We start from the raw sequence: 14,179 nt of genomic DNA on the forward strand, positions 1-14,179 counted from the left end.
CTGTGCACTATCTTTCCCTCAAGCAGAAGGATCAGGCTGAGTATTTTCACAGATCTGGATCTCCCAAAAACTCCTGAGACCATCCTTACCGGGCACTAAAGTCTCCTTTTCTACATTATCCACCTTGTGGACTTTTACCCGCTACATTGTCAGCCGGGGGTGGGAACACAGCATTAGTCAGACTGAATTTGGAATATTGTGAGCTGTTTTGGGCCCCATATCTTAGAAAATCTGTGCTGACATTGGGAAGGGCCCAGAGGAGGTTCACAAGAATGATTCTAGACTTGAAAGGGGAAGCATATGAGGAACATTTGATCACTCTGGGCCTGTGCTCACTGGAATTTAGAAGAATAACAAGGAGGGATCTCATTGAAACCTATTGGATGTTGAAAGGTTAGATGAATTAGGATGAAGAGGGTGTTTCCTATAGTGGGTGAGTCTAGGACCAGAGGGCACAGCATCAGAATAGAGGGATGTTCATTTAGAACTGAGATGAGGAGGGACTCCTCAGAAGGTGGTGAATCTGTGGAATTAATTGCCATGGATGCCTGTGAAGCCAAGTCATTGAGTATATTTAAAGCAGAGTTTGATTAGCTTGTGATTAGTCTGGGTATCAATGGTTACGGGGTGAAGGCAGGAGGTTGGTGTGGAGAAAAGTAATAAGTCAGCCGTGATGGAATAGAGTGACTTGATGGGCCGTATGGTCTTACAGAACAGTGACTGCGTCACCTGGGGTGACATACTCTGGGTTTCCTCAGAGTTCACCTGGTGATGACTACCAATCATTCCTGCTTGGGCATGCTACTAGGCCCAGCAGAATTCAGGAGCCCGTGTGCTCTGCTGTCTTTAATCTGCACGATAAGGCACATGGTCGGGCCTGGTGTGCAGATAAGACTAGGCTTAAAGATATCATTATCCTCGTTCTTTCATTTTAACTCTTCATCGGCCAGCTCGTTTATGTATGAAACTAATACTTTTTCCATATTCACTCTAAACATGAGGTAAGAGAAGGGTCATCTAGGTGCGGGAAACGTGAAAACGTTTCTGGATGACAAAATGTAGTGAATGTGCTGAGTTCAATGCAAACTATTTTTCTATTGTCCATGAGCCTCTTAAATGTCCCTAATGTATCTGCCTCTACCACCATACCTGACAGGGTGTTCCATGCACCCATCAGTCTGTGTATTAAATAAACCTCAGACATACCCCTTGTAGACGCCTCCAATCATAGTAAAATTATGCCCCTTTGTATTAGCCATCTCTGCCCTATCATGTTGTATATCTCTATTTGTCACCTCTCGTATTCTGCTTCAAAGAGTGAATCCCCAGCTCACTCAACCTGCGGCATATTCTGTATGTTGTTGCAAAGCTGAGTGTAGCATGGCAGGTGCTGATACGCATGTGCTGGTCGCAGATTAATGGTGCACTGCCATTAGAATGCTCAGTGGTTTGCAATGGTTGGTGACAAAAGAAAATATGAACACTTATTGGTAATTAACTGGAGATGGCAGAGAAAATAGAGTCTGGCTGCTCGGTGTGAACCATATTGGACCGATTCTGAGAATGTGGCAAGTGTTCATGAGGCCATCTAATTACTTGGTGTATCAGTTGGGACTCCTGCACAAGAAAGGCACTGTCTTTTTGCTCGGGCTTTCGAGAGAGCGCGTTTTCATCTTGGCTGGGCCTGGTTCATCACTTGAGTGTGTCCAGTATGCACCATTACTAGCGTGACTCAGTACAATCCTACCACTTCATTGTTCTTGCTTCCCGAGTATGTAATATTGTGCCTTATGTATTCACAGCTCCACAGCTTTGCTACTCCGACAGCTCAGGGAGCACAGGTCTAAATCGCAACCACCCCCATCCTTGCGTGTTCACAGCTCCCACTACCACCCAGTCTTTCTAGCTGAGTATGATGCTCTGGTCTTCCAAGTGGACCATGATTGTTGCTCCAGGTGGAAACTGTGTGGAACTCAATACCTGCAGGACTAGAATCCAAAGGGAATGGTTGATGAGTTCATGCTGTCAGGCTTGAGGTTACCCAAATGGAATCTGAGGTATTGTGTCTCTAACAGCGTGGCCACATTGGGACAGTAGAGGAGGCCATGGACTGGTGTGTCATGCATATGAAATACACAGTACAGACGCAGGGAGTGAGGGTACGCCACCTAATACACTGTGTGTGTGTGTGTGTGTATGTATAACTGTAATTTATATCGCATCAATATGTTGAGCCCAGGATAGATTCTCAGAGATGCTGATGCCCAGGAATTTGAAATTGCACACTCTTTCCACTGCTGAACCCTCCTTGAGGGTTGGTGTGTGTTCCTTCCATCAAGGAAATAGATCCTTTTTACGTTTCCCAGAATTTTATACATCTCAGTTAACTCTCCCCTCAGTTTTTTCTGTTCCAAAGAAAACTAGCCCATCTGATGTAGTCTTGTTGCTAAAAATTTCAGAGTTCTGGCAAACTTCTTTTAAATTTCCTCTGCATTTTCTCCAACATGATCACATCTTTCCTGTAATATGATCACAGGATTATACCCGGGATGTGGCCTAGCTAATGTTGCACATTTTGCAAATAACCTCCCTGCTGTTCAGTTCTGTACCTCTTCGTAACAAAGAAAATATGTTGTACAATTTTTAATTCCTTGTACACGAGGTAGCCATTCAGTTTGCTGTTACTGTGCTGGCTGTTTGAATGAGCTGTCAAATATACCTCCTACCCTTTAAGTTCGAGCTTATCGTCCTCCAACCATACACGTGTACACAGTTAAGTGAAACATTGTTTCTCTGGGGCCAAGGTGCAAAACACAGCACATGTAGTCACACACAGCACATGTAGTTTACGATAAAGTAGAAGAGAGTCACAAAATAATACTGGGTGGTCCCTGATTGGTATGGCCTGTAGATTGATGGCACATGGAGAGCAGTATTGATGGGAGAACTGGCCTACAAAATTCAAAGTAAATTTATTTCCAAGTACATATATGTCACTATATAGCACTCTGAAATTATTTTCTTCCAGGCATTTATAGTAAATAGAAAGGAACGCAATGGAATCAATGGAAAAATTACACATGGCCAAGATGGACAAACAAACAATGCGCAAAAGAAAGCAAATTGTGCAAATGTGAACTGTGAAAGGGAAAAATATTAAAAGTGAGTCTGTAGGTTATGGAATCAGTTCAGAGTTAAGATAAATTATGTTATCCACGCTGGTTCAGGAGCTTGATGGTTGAGGGGTAATAACTATTCTTGAACCTGGTAGTGTGGGACCTAAAGCTCCTATACCACCTTCCCAACCGCAGCAGTGAGAGAGAGCATGGCCTGGATGGTGTGGATCCTCGATGATGGACCCCCAGCCCCTTCCAATCCTTTTAACCCTTCAATTCTTTTAATTTTGTGCAATTTAATTTATTTGATTGCATTTTCCATTATTCTTTCAACTGTTTGGTGAATCCCAGCTGTAGATGGGAATCGGGAATGTGATGCATTGAGGGGTAGAGGTGTGATGAAGGATTGAACACTGTTTTCGCACAGTTGTTGCCTGATTGTAACGTATGGGTCTGTACTCGCTGGAGTTTGGAAGAATGAGGGGAGAGCACATTGAAACCTTTAGAATTTTGAAAGGTCTGGATTGAGTGGATTATGGGGAGGGTGATTCCTATCGTGGGGGGAGTCTACGACCAGAAGGCAACACATTAATACTTGCATGTCCCCTAAGAGCAGAGATGAGGAGGAATTTCTTTAGCCAGAAGGAGGTGAATCTGTGGAATTCATTGTCACTCTTGTCTGTGGAAGCCAGGTAATTGGGTATCTTTAAAGCAGAGATTGATAGGTTCTGGATTAGTCAGGGCATCAAAGGTTGCAGGGAGAAGGCAAGAGAATGGGGATGAGACGGATAATAAGTCAGCCATGATGGAGCAGGTGATGGGCCAAATGTCCGTATTTTGCTCCTATGTCTTATGTTCTTATAACTATAACCATAGTTATACTCACCTAGTTCCACTGGCCCGCACTCAGCCCATAACCCTCCATTCCTTTCCTGTCCATATACCTATCCAATTTTACTTTAAATGACAATACCGAACCTGCCTCTACTACTTCTACTGGAAGCTCATTCCACACAGCTACCATTCTCTGAGTAAAGAAATTCCCCCTCGTGTTACCCTTAAACTTTTGCCCCCTAACTCTCAAATCATGTCCTCTTGTTTGAATCTCCCCTACTCTCAATTGAAAAAGCCTATCCTCGTCAACTCGATCTATCCCCCTCATTATTTTAAATACCTCCATCAAGTCCCCCCTCAACCTTCTACACTCCAAAGAATAAAGACCTAACTTGTTCAGCCTTTCCCTGTAACTTAGGTGCTGAAACCCAGGTAACATTCTAGTAAATCTTCTCTGTACTCTATTTTGTTGACATCTTTCCTATAATTCGGTGACCAGAACTGTACACAATACTCTAAATTCCTTACCAATGCCTTGTACAATTTTAACATTACATTCCAACTCCTATACTCAATGCTCTGATTTATAAAGGCCAGCATACCAAAAGCTTTCTTCACCACCCTATCCACATGAGATTTCACCTTCAGGGAACTGTGCACCATTATTCCTAGATCACTCTGTTCTACTGCATTCTTCAATGCCCTACCATTTACGATGTATGTCCTATTTGGATTATTCCTACCAAAATGTAGCACCTCACGCTTATCAGCATTAAACTCCATCTGCCATCGTTCAGCCCACTCTTCTAACTGGCCTAAATCTCTCTGCAAGCTTTGAAAACCTACTTCATTATCCACAACGCAACCTACCTTAGTCTGCTAGTCTACTTAGTCTACTAGTTACTTAACTAGTCTGCGTGTAGTCCTCTAATGTTAAGCTTTTGCAGCTCAGAGAACAGGTGAATTACGGTAGATACTACCACTGCATCAGGCTCTGTACCTTGTTTTGAGTTCAACACGTTGAGTTACGTTTGTGTTCTGGCCAAGCTGAGAATGGTGACCTTGAGCTGCTCATATCTCACATTATTGTCTTCCTGGCATGTTTTCTCCATGTGATGTTTTGTCAATGCTTATTAGTAAGTTTTTAACCGGCTGAGCCAAAAGTGAACAGGATTAAACTTGTTCATCAGCGACCTTCACAGAGAGAATGGAATTACCCTCCGGGGCATGTTGGTCCCTGTTGGAGTACTGTGGCTGTTGTACTAGGGTGCTGTCTGTTTAGATAGCTGGCAAAAAGCACGTGAAACTTTTAGTGGATTTAGATGCCCCGTGAATTGATAATCTGTGGATGGTTTACATTTTAATATGGTCTTTTAATTCTGTCTTTTTGTTATCTTGTCATTTTAAAGGCTGATCTTACCCCTGCTGGAAGCTATTCTTTATGCTTAAGCCAAAAAGATAAAGTTTTTTAAAAAGCTTTTGTTATTTGTCACATGTTAATCGAAATATTCAGTGAGGTGCATTGTTTGCGTCAATAACACAGTCCAAGATGATGTGGGGCAGCCTGCAGGTGTCATCATGCTTCTGACGCCAACATGAATGCCCACAGCTTGCTAACCCTAACCTTTGTCTTTGGTGCACCTGGAGGAAACCCACATGGTCACAGGGAGAATGTACTCCTTACAGACAGTGGTGAGATTTGAACCCCAATATTACAGTTGGTGCTGTAAAGTGCCATGCTACCCACTACACTTCGGTGTTGGCCTAAAGGTAACAGCTTTTTTTAAAAGACTGTGTGAAGGGCTAATTCCCAAAGCAAGCGTTTCCATGTTTTTAACTTCTGTACAGAACATCACATGCTGGCTTTGGAGAGAGTCCACAGGGGGTTCACAAGGGTGATCCTGGCAATGAAATGGTTAATGTATGGGGAACGTTTGACGGCTCTGAGCCTGTACTTGCTGAGTATAGAAGAATGTGGGGGTGGGGAGGATCTCATTGAAACCTACTGATTATTGAAAGGCCTACACAGAATGGATGTGGAGAAGATGTTTCCTATACTTGCGGAGTCTAGGACCAGATAGTACAGCCTCAGAATATATGGACGTCCTTTTAGAACAGAGATGAGGAGGAATTTCTTTAGTTAGAGGGTGGTTAAATCTGTGGAATTCATTGCCACAGACACCTGTGGAGGCCAAGTTACTGGGTATATTTAAAGCAGAGGTTGATAGGTTCTTGATTAGTAGGGGCATTAAAAGTTACAGGGAGGAGGCAGGAGAATTGGGTTGAAAGGGATAGCCATAGTGAAATAGTGAAGCAGACTTGATGGACAGAATGGCCTAACTCTGCTCCTAGGTCTTTTGGTCTTATCATTTCCGAAGAATAGCGAAAATGTTATGGATGATCTATTTGAAGTGTTTTAAGAGGATTAAAGGAAGTAAATATAACTATTTTCTCTAGTGGGGGAACACCCAATAAAGGAATAAGCCATAGAATTGTAATACAAATATTGTCAGAAATATTAGAACACATTCCAAAAATACAGATTTTGAGGTCAATTGAAAGTTTTGCTTGGGATAGTCAGCAGGATACCAGCAGAGATTCACTGATAGGTACAGCAGGCATGAAGTGGTGAATAGGTATCTCTCACGTCTCTTAAGTTTTGTTGGTTTAATAATGTCCATAGATCTCTCAAAATTGCCATGGAAGCTGATAGGGTTAAGAACTCCTTCCTTTCTCGCAGGATTGAGTTGAAGAACCGCATTGTAAAATCTTGGTTAGATTGTACTTGGAATAGTGTGTTTAGTTCTGGCCATCACATTATTTATTTAGAGATGCATCATGGAATAGGACATTCCGGCCAAACGAGCCACACCATCCAGCAACCTACTGTCCAGCTAACCCGAGCCTAATTCCAATTTACAATGACCAATTAACCTACTAACTGGTATGTTTTGGACTGTAGGAGGAAACCAGAGCACCCAGTGTAAGCCCATGCAGTTCATGGGGCGAACGTAAAACTCACAGATGGAACTCCAAACTCTGACGCCCCATGCTGTAATAGCGTCGCGGTAACTGCTGCGCTTCATGGTGTCCAAATGTGAAGGGTGTGGAAGCTTGAGAGAGGGTGCAGAGGAGATTTACCAGAACACTATCTGGATTAGAGAGCATGTCTTATAAGGATAGGTTGAGTGAGCGAGGGCCTTTCTCTTTGGAGTGCAGGAGGATGAGAGGTGATATGATAGATGTGTACAAGATGATAAAAGGCATTGATAGAGTGGACATCCAGAGACTTTTTCCCAGGGCAGAAATGGCTAACACAAGAAGGCATAATCTTATAGGTGTTTGGAGGAAAGTATAGGGAGGATGTCAGAGGTAGGTGTTTTTTTTTTTTACAGAGTGATGGGTGTGTGGAATGCCAGGCCAGGGATGGTAGTAGAGACAGATACATTAAGGACATTTAAGAGACTTTTAGATAGACACATAGATGATAGAAAAATGGAGGGTTTTGTGTGAAGGAAGAGTTAGATTGATCTAGGATAAGGTTAAAAAGTCAGCACAACAGAGTGGACCTGTACTTTGTTGTAATGTTCTATATTCTTTTAATGGACTGCATCATCTCCAAATAGTCCATCAAAACTGGAGTAGAACCTTGGCCTCGTTATTTTTAAGGAGTTGGTGTGGCTTGGTGTAGTGACTTCCCAGTGTTCATGTATCACTCCCAGACTCTTAACTCATTCTTTTTCCTTGTCATTGCTGCACCCATGGTTAAACCTGTGGGAGCCCTTCAATTCTCCGTGAGGGTATTAGGTAGCATGTTGAGGCCCTGTGGGCCAGACTGGTAGTATGTCGGGAGACTCAAACGCTGGGCTTGTTCTCCTTGCAGCAGGAGAGATGATGGATGAAATTTTAAATAGCCAGCAGCCTTTACAGGAATAGATGTTGTTTTCAGTGGTGGTTCCAATCAGAGAATAGTTTGAAATGATTCGGTAAACAAACAAGTTTTGAAACTGAATTGTCACAGAATGTACTACGTAAAAGATGGTAGGAAGAGATTCAAATATAACTTCGAAAAGGGAGTTGATGTTCAAATTAAATTAATTATCGAAGTACATATATGTCACCATATACAACCCCAAGGGTTCATCTTCTTCCAGTCCTTCACTGTAAATGCAAGGACTAACAATAGAATCAATGAAAGATGACACATAAAGATGAACAGACAACTGATGTGCAAATGACAACAAATTGTGCAAATACAAAAGAATAAATAAATAAAGAATGTTGAAATTGTGGAGGCCTCGAAAATGAATCTTTAGGTTGTGGAAGCAGTCGGAGTTGAGGTGAGTGAAGTTATCCACACCGGTTCAGGAGCCTGATGGTTGTAGGGTAAAAATTGTACTTGAACCTGGTGGCATAGGACTTAAGGCTCCTGTAGCTGCTGCCTGACGGGAGCAGCGTTCAGGGCTGCGTGGAGAGGATGTTGGATTAATAATGCACAGAATAAAGGCATGCTGAAGAGGACCTCTTCCTGTGCTGCATGAAGCGCAAGGGATGAAAGGCCAGTGATGGATAGTTGTCATGTCCTCACTCCTGTAACTCCAAAGCCTTGGGAGAAAGCCCAAGGACAATGATGATTGTGGCATTTTATCTGCGGCTATTTGCTTTTGCATTATAGGGCTATCCAAAGTGAAATGTGGCAGGTGTTAGCTCAGGGGACATTGAACCTGGACTAGGTTGTACCTTAGGGACTGCTTTGTGGTAACCGCATATACAGCTGGGGCTGAGAATCTGATGCTTCCATTAAAGTAATTGTACCTTTTAATTGTGTGATCATGAACTACAGTTAGATTGTGCTGTTGTAAAGTGGCTTTATATGCAGAAACAGCCAGGTGAGATTATTTCATTTGTTTCAAAGGGGGAGGGAAAATTAACATGAAACAAAACATAGAACAGTACAGCCCCGAACTGGCCCTTCAGCCCACAGTATCTTGCTGAACCAATTAAATTAGTGATTGAATGGCTAATTAATCCCTTCTGCCTACATAATGTCCATGCATATTCTTCCATTTTCCTCACATTCATGTGCCTATTTAAACACCTGTTAGAAGTGTTTAATATATCTGCCTCTGCCACTACCCAGGCAGTGCATTCCAGTCACCAACAACTCTGCTTAGATGAACAACTTGCCCCTCACATCTCCTTTGAAATTAGCCCCTCTTACCTTAAATGTAAGCCGTCTAGTATTAGACATTTCAACCTTGGGAAAAAGATACCATCTGTCTACTCTATTTAGGTATCTCTATAACTTGTAAACCTCTATCAGATCTCCATTCCAGAGAAGATAACCCAATTTCATTCAATCTCATGTACATGCCCTCTAATCCAGGCAGCATGCTGGTAAACCTGTTTTTCTCCCTCTCCGAAGTCTAAACATTCTTCCAGGGTGATAGAACTGTATACAATACTCCAGGTGCAGCATAACTTTCTGATTTATGAACTCCATGCCTTGCTGAATAAAAGCAAGCATGGCATGTGCTGCCTTAACCAACCTGTGGTTATACAGTCGGCCCTCCTTATCTGCGAGGGATTGGTTCCGGGATCCCTCACAGATACCAAAAAATGCCGATGCTCAAGTCCCTTATTCAACCTGTCTCAGTGCGGTGGACATTAGGACCCAGCAGAACCCCAGACCTTATTTAACCCATCTCAGTGCGGTGGACATTAGGACCGGATGATCGAACTCTGAATCCGCAGTGTTACTGTTCACGAAAATAATCATAATCACCGTTGAAAATAAAGTGGAAATAATAAAGTGATCGGAAAGAGGTGAAATACCATCGATCATTGGAAAAGTATTAGGCTACGTCGGTCAACGATCAGAACAATTTTAAAGGATAAAGTGAGAAAGGCCCTGGCCCGATGAAAGCTACAATTATTTCTAAGCAACGCAGTGGTTTAATTATTGGGTTTTGGGGTTTTGGGTTTTTGATCCTCCACATCAACCAGTCACGGAAGGAGAGTGTGCTCGGAAGTGGTCTGTCACTGGATCGAACTCGGAAACTTCCTGAGCCCGGCGCTGAAACATACGTTCTTAAGTGTTTTATATGCATAGAAAGGTAAAATATATACTATATACTAGAACAAACGTTTGACTAACTGATGCTAAATAATACCAGATGTACCTGTTCCGACTTGCATAGTAAGAGAACTTCTGACTTTTTTTCGATCCCGATCCACGGTAACCTGCGCACATCCTCCTGTATACTTTAAATCATCTCTAGATTACTTATAATACCTAATACAATGTAAATTAGTTGTTATACAGTACTGCATTGTTTAGGGAATAATGACAAGAAAAAAAAGTCTGTACAAGTGCTGGAAGAGCACTTCCGTGTTTTCTCAATTCGCGGTTGGTTGAATTTGCGCATGCGGAACTGGCGGATGAGGAGGGCCGACTGTATTCACTGCTCAGTTGTCTGTACTTGGTTCATCCTCCCCTTTCCTCCTAACCTGGTCTCACCCTCCACCTGCCAACTTGTACTCCTCCATCTCTTCCCTCCTTCTCACCTATCACCTGCCACTTTGTACTTCTCCCTCTTCCCCTCCGCCCCCCAGCTTCTGTCCGCTTCCTTTCCAATCCTGATGAAGGGTTTCAGCCCGAAGCGTCGAATGTTTATTCCTCTCTGTAGATGCTGGTGGGTGGGAGGGGGAGGAGTACAAGCTGGCAGGTAACAGGTGAAGGGGAAGGTAAGTGGGAGGGAGACAATGTGAGAAGATGAGGTGAAGAGCTGAAAGGGGAGAGTGGACCATAGGAGAAAGGGAAGGAGGAGGGACACCAAAGGGAAGTAATGGCACAGGATGTTTTTGCATCCACTTTGAAGGGTATCTAGTTTTGGTTCATTACTTCACATGAGAAGTCTACCACTGCAGTCTTGGTACTGTTTTAGATGTTCTTTAATGTAAACCACAATCCTGACGCTCAGTTGCAGTAGTTTCTGTTTTTAGTTTACTTGGAGCTTGGAATAGGCCCTTTGAGCCAATCCACCCATCAACCCTTGACTTAACCCTCGCCTCACCACAGGGCAATTTACAATGAACAATTAACCCACTTTGGATTGGGAGGAAACTGGAGCACCTGGAGGAAACCCAGATATTCCATGTGGAGGATGTACAAACAACTTACAGAAAATGCCGGGATTGAACTCAGAACTTTGATGCCCTGAGCAGTAATTGCGTCGCACTAACTGCTATGCTACTATTGCCCCCAACTTTGAGCCATGGCTCAATCTGTCAAATTTGCTGTCACATTTGGAAAGTTATCCAGATCATCAACATCAGTAGGAATGGAAAGAAAATAAAGTTATTTCTGGAATGATTCGTAAGAATCTGTGCAGGGTGGAGTTAGTTAGAGTTTGGGAAAGGACGTAGGTGGCAACTGAGTTGTTGGCAGTCTTATTGTATAGTCCTGTGAGAACTATTCCTACCGGCCAAATGAGGAATTGGACTCCCCTTTCTATAACTAATGTGATCTGAGCTAGTGGTTTGGAGTTGTGGGCTCAGAAAGGTGTTTAACAGTGGGACTGTGTGCTGCTGATCGAGATTTCTTCAAGCGGTTTGCAGTTGTGGTGGGCTCAGCAAGGTATTTAACAGTGGGACTGTGTGCTGCTGTTTGAGATTTCTTCAAGTGAATAGTCTAAAAATAAAACACGCATTCACTGAACTGTGTGTTAAACAAGGTACGTAAGAATGTGGGTGTGACTCCAATTCTGCTCTGAAATGTGTGGTAATGATTGCCAAACCAAACAGACAGAAAAGGAGTATCAACACTGCATAGTCTATACTCTAAAACATTTCCAGAACACTAACTGAGTTATATTTCCTGTGGCCAAACCACACAGGGATGTGAAAAGAAACAGCCTATGCAACGAACGCAGACACGGATGAATGATTTAAATAGAAGAATCTGTTCTCTTTCCCTGGCTGGGAGCTGGTTGATACTGTGGGGCTGTTTTTTTGGACTCCTTAACTCCAGAGTCATGCATGTGTAATGCTGGATAATGAGCGTTAGCTGAGTTACCATCGGAAAGGAGTCAGTCGCTTGCTATGCCTTTGTGAGGGGAGCTGTTGGATTGTGACGGGGCACAGAATCCTCAGGAAGGGAAGTCGAGGCGGTGCTCATCGAGGTATCGGCAGTGGAAAGGGTGAGCAGTTTCAAGTTTCTTGGTGTCAGCATCCCTGAAGGTCTATCGTGGGCCTAAGATATTGATGCAATTACAAAGAAGGCACATTAATGGCCATATTTCATTAGAACTTTGAGTAGTAGACTTTGTATGTCACCAAAGACTCTCACCAATTTCTACAGATGTATGGCAGAGAGCATTCTAACTGCTTGCATCACTCTCTGGTATGGAGGGGCCATTGCACAGGATCGGGAAAAAGCTGCCGAAGGTTGTAAGTTCTGCCAGCTCCATCATGGGCAATAGATTCCTCAGCATTGAGGCCATATAGTCTCAGCTCAGAAACAGGCCCTTCAGCCCACCTAGTCCATGCCGACCCATTTAAACTGTGTACTCTCATCTTCATAAGAGGATGCCTCAAAATGGTGGCATTATTATTAAGGACCCCCATCACCATTTTTCATAGCTACCATCAGGGATGAGGTACAGGAGCCTGAAGATACACATTTTGTATTTACAAATTCTGACCATATGTGGGGTGGATTTAGGGGGAGATAGGGGTTAGATCTGGCTGTTAATACTTAATCAGAATGCAGCTTTTGATAGGGAAGAGATAGAAAGCAGTAAATTGTATAATGCAACATGTTTGAAGCGGTGGGGATGTGGTTGGGAGCATAGAAACGTTGATCATTTATCGGCAACAACTTAGGTTCGTACCCTGCACCTGAGACAGCACTAAATCAAGTAGCTTTCAACTGCATGGTTTTTAGTTTGAAGATTGTTTAAATCGTTTCCTGCACACAAGTAAAAGGAGGATGAAATAATTGTTACTCCGGATCCAATGTGGCATAAAAAACATAATAAATAGAAATACCTAAAGGTAGCTTCTATACATAGATTGTATGTCGGTAAAGTGATGCTAGGCAGAGAATTGTCTGTACTCTGACAGGAAATGAGAAGTAGTGATGGTTAGAGGTGTGGAGGGGTGGAGTTAGGTATTATTCATTCTTACTGCTTGGGGAAGGTAATTGTTTTTGAGTCTGGTGGTCCTGGTGTGGATGCTGTGTAGCCTCTTGCCTGATGGGAAGAGCTACAGTCCATGAGCAGGGTGGGTGGGATCCTTCACAATGTTACTGGCCCTTTTCTGGCACCTTTCTGCATAAAGTCCTTGATGGTGGGTAGGCTGGTGCCAGTGATGCATTGGGCAGCTTCGACTGTCCGTTGTAGAGCTTCCTGTCCGCCTCAGTGCAGCTTCCATACCGTGCAGTGACACAGTTTGTTAGGATGCTCGCTACTCTGTATTTGTAGAATGACGTGAGTATGGACGTGCAAAGTCCAGCTCTCTTCAGCCTCCTCAGAAAGTGGAGGCGTGGGCGAGCTTTCCTGTAGAGCATGGCAGTTTTGGAAAAACTGGTTCAACCAATTTGGAAGGGTTGTAATAACATTGCTTTTATCTTCTAAGGCTGAAGTTGTGCAACCAAGTAAATGTTACCAAATGTTTTGCACCATGAACTGAATGCAGTAAATTAGTTTGCCACAACTTACTAACTTGTTTTTAATGCAGAGATGGTAATTGTGTGTTTGTTTTGGAGCAGTAGAGCAGTTTGCATAAAGCTATTGCAGTGCCAGTTGTGAGATCTGGGTTCAGTCCTTGCTGCTGTTTGTAATGAGTTTGTATGTTCTTGCTGTGAGCACGTAGGTTTCCTCCCACATTTCGGAGTTGTACCAGTCAGGATGAGTGAGTTGTGGGACGGAAGCGTGGTGACACCTGCGAGCTGTCCAGACCAATCCTCACTGATTGGATGCAAACAACGCGTTTTGTTGTATGTTTCTGTGTACACATGACAAACAAAGCTGCTGGGTCTAAGCTGCGTAGTAAATGTGTTCAGTTTCTTTTAAACAAATGACCATAAGCACATTCTGTCTGTGAGTCAGAAAGGACAGAAAAATCACTAATTATGGTAATTATACCTCCAGACTATTGTAGTAAATAGCACCAAAAGCACCTCAGATTGAGAAGAAACAACAACACAAGAAGCGGAAGGAATGGAA

At 43.1% G+C, this 14,179-nt stretch overlaps 1 protein-coding gene across 4 annotated transcripts in view; it reads left to right on the plus strand.

Moving 5' to 3' along the window:
* LOC140731971 (serine/threonine-protein kinase 38) overlaps positions 1–14,179 on the plus strand; it is a 106,060-nt gene that overhangs the window by 17,989 nt on the left and 73,892 nt on the right. Inside the window, exon 1 of one of the 4 annotated variants that reach the window (XM_073054012.1) lies at positions 11,792–12,151. The exons of the other annotated variants lie outside the window; for them this stretch is intronic. The gene's annotated coding sequence lies outside the window, so the exon portion shown is untranslated. Of the gene's footprint in view, positions 1–11,791; positions 12,152–14,179 lie in introns of those variants that run through there. 4 annotated transcript variants of the gene reach the window in all.

Source organism: Hemitrygon akajei, chromosome 8, assembly GCF_048418815.1.
Source record: "Hemitrygon akajei chromosome 8, sHemAka1.3, whole genome shotgun sequence".
Classification (NCBI taxonomy): domain Eukaryota; kingdom Metazoa; phylum Chordata; class Chondrichthyes; order Myliobatiformes; family Dasyatidae; genus Hemitrygon; species Hemitrygon akajei.